The following is an 8,184-nucleotide window of genomic DNA, read 5'->3' as shown; positions in this document are numbered from 1 at the left end:
AACCATCCTGCCTGTGGATAGTTATGAAATACCCGTGTGCGTATGGGGCAAAAAAAAGTCGTCAAGGGCTGTGCACATTGTGAAACAACTGTGACGGGACACATTGTAGTCAAAGGGCATTGGTGCGCGGGTGTGTCCCTAGAGCCTTAGAGAGAAAAGGTGAAATGTGTACTGGGGGCCTGCAAGATCTTCCCTGTTTGACTGCAGGGCAGGTTGCTGTCTTTTCTATGTCAGTCTGCAGTCCATGTAGCAAGACACTTCAGAGGTGTCTATGAATTATTATCCCGATTATACTAAAAGATGAAGAAATTGCACCTCAGTGAGGCTCTTTCTAAAAAAATGTATTTGTGATTTTTTTGATGTGCAAATTATAACAACCAGAATGTATTTATTATTGTTTTATTCAAAACAATTTTATCGTGTTGATCCAGGACACTTGGAAGTTTCTGAGGCCATATTTAGCAAATCAGAAGAGCTACTGTTTATTGGCAAACTTTTCAGCTAGCTCCCCCTAGAATTCCAAATCCTACTTCCCTGCCCTGACAGCAGAGGGACTCCGCATGGAGGTGGTGTTTTTCTTGGATTCCAGAGGAGGCGGCTTCCAAAGCACTGGCCTTTTCCACAAACCCCTCTACCCAGTTTGGAACGCACCTGCAGCCCCAAACGGAAACGGCGAGGAACGCGACGTGGCAGGAAAATCAGCAATTGCCCTTTCACCTCCTTTCTGATTGTCAAACCATGGGCTTCATTGACGCAGAATCTGGACAACTAAAGCAGAACATAAATTTATAATCTGAAAACAATGTTGGTTAAGTGGCGAGCCCAGGTACTGACCGCTGCGAGAACGGACTCAGACCGTAGCCCCACTTGCTAGTTCTGTTACTTGCTTCGGAAAGACGCGGAACCGAACACTGTTCCAAGCGAGGTGTGCTCTTGCAGAATCCCATCGCAGCCCGCCTCGCGTGCTCCCGTTTTTGAGCTCTTTCCGGGACCCAAGTTCCATCACCCAAAGGTCGGCCCCACCGCCCGCCTCGGGGCCCCGCCCACTTTGGCCGGGGGTCGGAGCCGCGGGGAGCCGTAGCCGTAGCCCGAGCGCCGCGGCCCCTTTAAGGAGACGCTCTGCGGTAACTCGAGCCCGCAGTCCGGGCGGCCGCGGCGGCAGCAGTAGCCTCCGCTGCTGTTCCAGCGGCCCGGAGCCCAAGGCTCCCCTGGCTCCCGCCGAGCATCTCGCGGGACGGCTCTGGCCGGCGCCAGCCCTCGGGCCGGGCCGGATGACCAGGCTCCTGTAACCACCCGCCGCCCACTCCCGGCCCGGCTCACTGCCGCCCGCGCGCGAGTCGCCCCGGGACCCGGCACAGGTGACGCGGTTTGGAGAGGGTTCGGAAGGAGGGCGGGCTCGCTTTGCCCAGCGGCTCTCCGCGTCGCGGAGCGCAGCCCGCGGGAGGGGCTCCGCGGCTTCCCGCCCCCGGCCTAGTGAGGCCGAGGGCTCAGGCGCCCGGAGGCTGGGTGGGAGTCCCCCGCGCGGGAGGCGGCCGGGGGTTCCAGGGAGGGCTCCAGCAGGTGTGTGCGACCGGCGCAGCATCATCCCGGCCGGCGGGCCGCTCTGGGCACAGATGGTGTCCCCGGGCCCGCGGCCCCCGCCTCGCCCGGACGCCCCGCGTTCCAGTCGCGTTTCCCGGGCGGTGTGATTTGGGCTGCTTGGGGCTGCCTGGCGGTGCCTTGGGGTCTCAGCTCAAAGGGGCAGGTGTTTGGGCATCCATGGAAAGCTTTCTTGTTAGAGGCCAGTACACGAGATCAGGTGCATCAAGTAGGTAAGTCTCCCCGGTCTCTCACCTCCCCGCTACTAAATAAAACAAGAAGCTTTCATTTACCCTTGCAGTTCTCAAGTGGGTCCCATTTTTAGTCAGCAAGTGCTGAAGAGTCTAGTGGGAGAGGGACTGGGGTCAAAGTCAGAGGGAGAAATTGGTTTATATTTCCAGCTCTACCATTATATCCCGGAGCAAGTTTATTAAACTAAGTGCCTCCGTTTACCCAGCTATGAAATGGGACCCGTAATGCTAGCATTTTCCTATGGCCCTTCGTGAAGGCACTTTAAGTTGTCTATGTTCATGAAAGGGTCGCTGTTGATGGCCAGTGTTTTCTTAGTTGTACACATTCTAAGTGTGAATGTAGTACACATTTTTATACGAAATTATAAAATTATCCTTAAAGAGTGATCTTTGATAATGTTTAAATGAATCTGATTCCAGTTTGGGGACAAGTTGGAAGAGTCTGTGAGGATGTTATGAGTCGGTGTGTGAAGTAGGGGGAATAAAAAAACCCGTTACTTTAATAAAATCTTCACCCAGTCATAAATGGAGCTGAGAAAAATGGATCTTAGATTGTGTGTTTTAAGTGAGATACTGCTGTGTGAGCCCAGCAGGGTATAGTTTGGAATGCAGCCTCATCTTTATGTAGCCAGTTAAGATAATATATTACAGAATCCCAGTCCCTTTTTAACTGAGCTGTGTGAAGTAGAGAATTTTCTCCTTGTTTATCTGTCCTTAAATTGGTGAAACTGTATTAGAAAAGCAGACTCTTGCAACACTAGAAAATTTGCAAGATTCCTTTGAGGAAGCATGGATTTTAGTTTACTTGCATCCTCCCTCCTGTGCTGTAAGGTGATCCTGAGGTTAGTATATTTTGAGCCTGCTTTATTTCTCCTTACCCCTGCAACTCCTTTTTGCCATATTACCTCCCTCCAGAGTTTGAATCCTTATTGTGTGATCTTGCACACCTAAGGGCAGATGCCGCAAACCAAGCTGCTCAGTCAGTAGTGATTTTTTACACTGTTTAACTTTCTGTTCTTGTTCCTTTCACCCTTAGCCTTCTTTATCTTGCTGGAAAGAAAAATGACTCTTCGCAACTCAAGCTGTATGCTTAGCAGTCCCTAGGAATGGCAGGGATCAAGGGGCTGAAACTTTATAGGAAGTTCCTAAAAAGCAAGTCTTCCACGTAGACCCTAGAATGTGGATTCAAGAGTTTGGCCTGTCTTTTCTTTGATTTTCTAAAATCTCCATCTGAGAGAGATTCGATGAGCAAGATAAACAGAGGCCTCGGGCAGGGAGCCATCAGAAATCTAATTCAGGACTAGATTGATTCAGAGCTTCTTCAGCTAGGAGTAGGGGAGGAGGAAGGGACGATTTGGGAGGGGCTGGAGGGCCCCCCCTCCCCAAAACCAGGTGACCAGAGAGATGGTAAGGGAGCTCTGGATTCCTGACTGAGAAATGGGAAAAGGGCCGGGTCACGGAGAGGGGGTTGTGGGGCAGCAAGGAGAATTCTGGAATGTGCCCTAGATGTGACTTACCCTTTCTCCCTTTCACTTTGCGAGTGTTTCTTGCCCTTCCAAGCCTAGCACAGCTGTCCTGCAGTTCTCAGACCTGTTCACCCCCTCCCTTGGTGCTCAAACTGACGTCCCACGTGTATGATCCTCCCTCAAAGCTGGCCTTGCATGTGGGAAAGGAAACCGAGCAGTTTGCTTCACAAGAAACCTTCAGACCTCAGTGTCTCTGTGCACCCTTCTTCTCAAACGAATGTCCCACATCCTACAGATGAAGGACTCATCTGGCTTTGTTATCTCTTGGAAGGCTATAAAGTGGGATACCTAGTTTGATTGAGAAAAGTAAACTGGATGATCTACAGGAGGATTACAGAGAATGAGTTTTTCTGTCGAGGAAGATAATGCGTGAATTGTCTCTGTGAGAACTGTGGGCACTTGGACAAGAGAGGGCAGGCCCAGGGTGGCGTTGTGCTGGACAGCTTGTGCCCTCGCCCTTGAGAGAGGAAAGGAGGCCCACGCTCCCACGGTCACCTGGTGATGCTTTCTCTCCTTCCATTTGCTTTGTGAGAGGAAGAAGATAGCAACATGGAGGTGGGCTAGCCATCTGTTCTCAAGGATGGGAGACAGACTTTAATTCAACAGGAGGAGTGAGCTGTAGTCACCTGGCATTGGTATCAGGCGCTGTATGTGTTACACCAGGGAACATATTACATCAGGAAAGTGAGGTTACTTTTGTAAGAAAATCTAAGGTTATTTCAAGAGTGACTTTGGTGATGTTTTTTTCCTCATTGGAGATGAAAGGTAGCATACAAAGAAATGGAGTCCTGCTGCTCTGGGTTTGTTATTCATAGTGAAACAGTTGGAGATATTGCTAGCAGATCCCAGACCTGAAAAGAGGGCCTAGAATACCAAAGGTGTGTGTGAACATTGGTCTGATCAAGGAGAAGGCAGTCCCTGGCTGGATGAGAAGGAGCTTGTGAGTCACTGTAAAAGGCCAAGGTTTGTGCAAACAGCCGATGAAGAAGACAGCTGGCAGTCTGTTCAGAGCTTGGGGCCGGCATGGAGAAAGCAGTCGCAGCGGGCCCAGCAGCAAGGGGGGTGGGGTCTGACTAGATGGACAAAGGCTTGTTTCAGGCATTTTTGGATTACAACACAGTACAAAATGAGCAGTACAATTTTCACATTGACTTAGGACATGAGTAAGTATATGTGTATGTGAAACAGGTTTCATGAAGCAATATGTACCCTTACTGAGTATTGCTTCTATTTTCGTTTCTATTTCTACTCTATTTCTGTTTCTATTCTGTGTCCTGAAAAACTCATCAACTATTATTGGATCACAGTCCACTATTTGGAAACCATTTGTCTAATGGATGGAAGAACAGGATTTCCCAGGTGCCACTAGTGGTAAAGAATCTGCCTGCCAGTGCAGGAGATGCAAGAGACACAGGTTTGATCCTTGGGCTGGGAAGATCCCATGGAATAGGAAATGGCAACCCTCTCAGTATTCTTGCCTGGAAAATTCCATGGAGTCAGTCAGGCACAACTGAGCAACTGAGCACACGTTTCTGTTTCTATTCTGTGTTCTGAAAAACTCATTAACTATTAATGGATCACAGTCCACTATTTGGAAACCATTTGTCTAATGGATGGAAAAGCAGGTTGCAGTGGAGTGGGCAGGGCATTGGGCTTGGAGATACTAGAGAGGGTAGGGATGTACAGACGTGGTTGGGAGATCTCTGGACCAGGAGGATACAGGGGGAGTATGGGAGCTCATCTCTATCTGATAGACACCAGACTCATGTTAATGGAGGGCAGCTGGATGGGAAGGTGCAAAAGTAGAACTTCATACGAGTTCTGTCTGCTTCAAAGCAAAACAACTGGTTCTAAGGGAAAAGGAAGTGTGGAAGGAGTAAACTTAGATTTGAAAGTAGTGTCTTTAGATCAGTATGTTTCTCTCCTTAGGTTAAATAAGAAGGCAAATGGACTCAGAACAAGTTGGCTGATGGACTAGGTCACTTTCATCAGCTGGATAGGGAGCAAAGGGCCTCGCAGTGTGTAGTGGGTGGGTGGTTAGGCAGCTTTGGGAAGTTCTTACAGAAGCAGTGGATAGATGTGTTGTTTCAAAACCCCATTTGCTGATCAAACTCCTTAGGAAGTGGCTGCTTGCCTCACAGCAAGTTGGAGAAGTATTCTCATTGCATTTTATAAAAGGGTTAGATTATAAGACTTCCTTTGACATCTATTTCAAGATCTACAATCAAACTGGGATCATTTTCACAGTCTTTGGGATTGCCAAAAAAGCTTTTGGCGAAATAGGTGAGCCAGCACCTTGGAGCTATTTCCACTAGCTCTGCCCTGGTGTTTAATCAAGGGCAGAGGTGATCTGCATGCCTTGGATTTCCTTTTTATAATAATTAACATTTGACTCCAACACCTGACACCCTCACCAGTGGACAAATACAAAGCCAGGAGGAAGACGTACATAGGTATCAGAGATCAGCCGAGTCGCTTGCTTACTGCTTGCTTTTATCATCTACACTCTGGCCTAGTTGAATCCTTGCTTTCACCCGTCTCTGCCTTGTTTGATTTTCTTACCTTGTTGTTTAGTTGCTAAGTCATGTTTGATTTTTTTGCGACCCCATGGACTGTAGCCCACCAGGCTCCTCTGTCTGTGGGATTTCCCAGGCAAGAATACTGGTGTGGAGTGGGTTGCCATTTCCTTCTCCAGGGGATTCTTCCTGACCCAAGGATCAAACCCATTGATCTCCTGCATTGGCCAGCGGATTCTCTACCACTGAACCACCAGGGACGACCCTTTCCTCCCTTAGTTGATGTTTTCAGTGTCTGACTTCAGCTCTTCTCAGCTTTCTGCTTTCTGTCTAATGCTTTCAACCTTGGTTTCTCTGACATCATCTGTGAGGTACAGACATATAGTCTCTACCTGACTGTTCCCATGGAGCCCAGGCTTGGAGTTCACATTGGATCCAGGCCTGGGCTATGTTAGTGTTCACTGTGACCTGCCATGGTCACTTTAGAAGTAACTGGTACATCGGTAGATTTATGCTTGTGGGACTTTGATTTAACTTTAAAATTTGGGGGACATAGAGAAACTATCTTCGTCAAGTTAATTTATTTAAAAGCCTTTCTCCAAAGAGGCTTTTAAAAAACCTTTAAAAAGTACAGTTTGAAGGTATAGAAGACCTCTTGTTTGGCAGGTATTTATTTAGTGGAAGAGGAGGAAGAAGGAATTTTCATTTGATAAAAAATTTAGAACAGATTAAAAACCCCTCTTTACAAAGTGTTTCATTTTTAGGGACATATTTCCCCATACTCATGTTACTCAGTTAACATGGTTTTCCCTAATACATGTGAAAATATTGAACCAATTATGAATTTAAGTGCTCTATAATTTGTTACATGCTATTTTGTTGTTGTTGTTTAGTGGCCAAGTCATGTCTGACTTTTTCGACCCCATGGACTGTAGCCCACCAGGTTCCTCTGTCCATGGGATTTCCCAGGGAAGAAGACTGGAGTGGATTGTCACTTCCTTCTCTAGGGGATCTTCCCGACACAGGGATCGAACCCAGTCTCCTGCATTGGCAGTTGGATTCTTTACCACTGAGCCACCAGGAAACCCCACATGCTGTTTAAAGGACTTATAAATTCTACAGCTATGTTCTGATGGAGAAAGATTTCTTGCCTTTTTGTATTTTGACAACCTGTATGGGTGTTACTGAACAGATCAATTTCTTATATACTTTGTGCAGAAATCCAGGGCAAGATAAAGTCTACAGGGAGGAAGGCCCCCGTTGCAGGAAGGGGAGGCCTGGCTGCTTGCAGCAAAGGGAGCGTTTTGGGAGTATCCCAGTTTGGTATCTCGCAACAAACTCTTAAGACATTAGGCATTTTGAGAATTTGAGAGTGCATTGTAGCCTCAAGTCTCTAAATGTTTTATTCAGTGTTTTTAATTTTTAAATCACAAGAGTGATACTTGCACATTATTAAAAAATTACAATCAGCGTTCCAGAGAATGAAAGTTCATTTCTTCCCCCCTCCCCCAGCTCTTATCCCACCCGCATTTTGCCTCCAGCCTCAGCCAGTTATCAGTTTGCAGGGTGTAGCTCTTCAGGCCTTCTTTCTGTACAAATACCAGAATGTGCCCAGCTATGTATTTTATGAAAATGTATCATTTCGCAACAGCTTACCATTCCTTTACACTTTGTAGTATGCGACGGACCTTCTTTTTTACCCTCCTGTTCATTTCAGGGTCTGTATAACTTGGAATAGTGTCTTGTGCGTGTGTATTTAACCATGTCCCTATCATTGGACCTTGAGGTTGCTTCTGATAACTAATGCTAAAGTAAACTGTTAAATGTGCATCCCTTCACACTCATGTGAATTTGTTCTGAGGATAAAGGATAAAATCATAAGTATATTGCTTGTTTCATAATTCAGGTAACATAATGCTATCAAAATGTACATATTCTGCTATTTAATTCCCCAAATATTTATTGAACAGTAAAAGCACAACACTAGACACCATAGGGATTTTAAAGTGGGGCAACGCTCAGCACTTACTTACAAGAGCTCGCTCTCTCTAGAGTGGGGGGATTAGGCATACACACTGATTATTATGTCTTTAATTATATCCCACCCTGTTCCAAAAATGACTAGGGAAGGCTTACAAAGATGCACACAATACGACAAGATAAAGTGAACTTAGGATAAGTAAGAAAAATAAGTGAAAGGAAAATAAGATGGAGGTATGAATGAGGCTGGCAAATGTACTTTGAAGTGCTGTTCTATTCTTCCTGAAAGTTCTGGCCATCAGATTTCCAGCAACCAAAGAGAAGAGGCCAACA

General features: G+C 46.7%; 1 protein-coding gene across 3 annotated transcripts in view; it reads left to right on the top strand.

The window, feature by feature from the left end:
- Nucleotides 1-987: 987 nt before the first annotated feature.
- Nucleotides 988-8,184, top strand: part of LOC113889586 (transmembrane protein 56-like) — a 70,275-nt gene continuing 63,078 nt past the window's right edge. Inside the window, exon 1 of one of the 3 annotated variants that reach the window (XM_027536441.1) lies at nt 988-1,012. The gene's annotated coding sequence lies outside the window, so the exon portion shown is untranslated. Of the gene's footprint in view, nt 1,013-1,116; nt 1,359-1,725; nt 1,812-8,184 lie in introns of those variants that run through there. The other 2 variants (XM_027536439.1, XM_027536440.1) reach the window with 2 other exon arrangements.

The sequence above is a fragment of the Bos indicus x Bos taurus genome, chromosome 3 (genome assembly GCF_003369695.1).
Source record: "Bos indicus x Bos taurus breed Angus x Brahman F1 hybrid chromosome 3, Bos_hybrid_MaternalHap_v2.0, whole genome shotgun sequence".
Classification (NCBI taxonomy): domain Eukaryota; kingdom Metazoa; phylum Chordata; class Mammalia; order Artiodactyla; family Bovidae; genus Bos; species Bos indicus x Bos taurus.
This window is presented reverse-complemented; position numbering and strand designations above follow the sequence as displayed.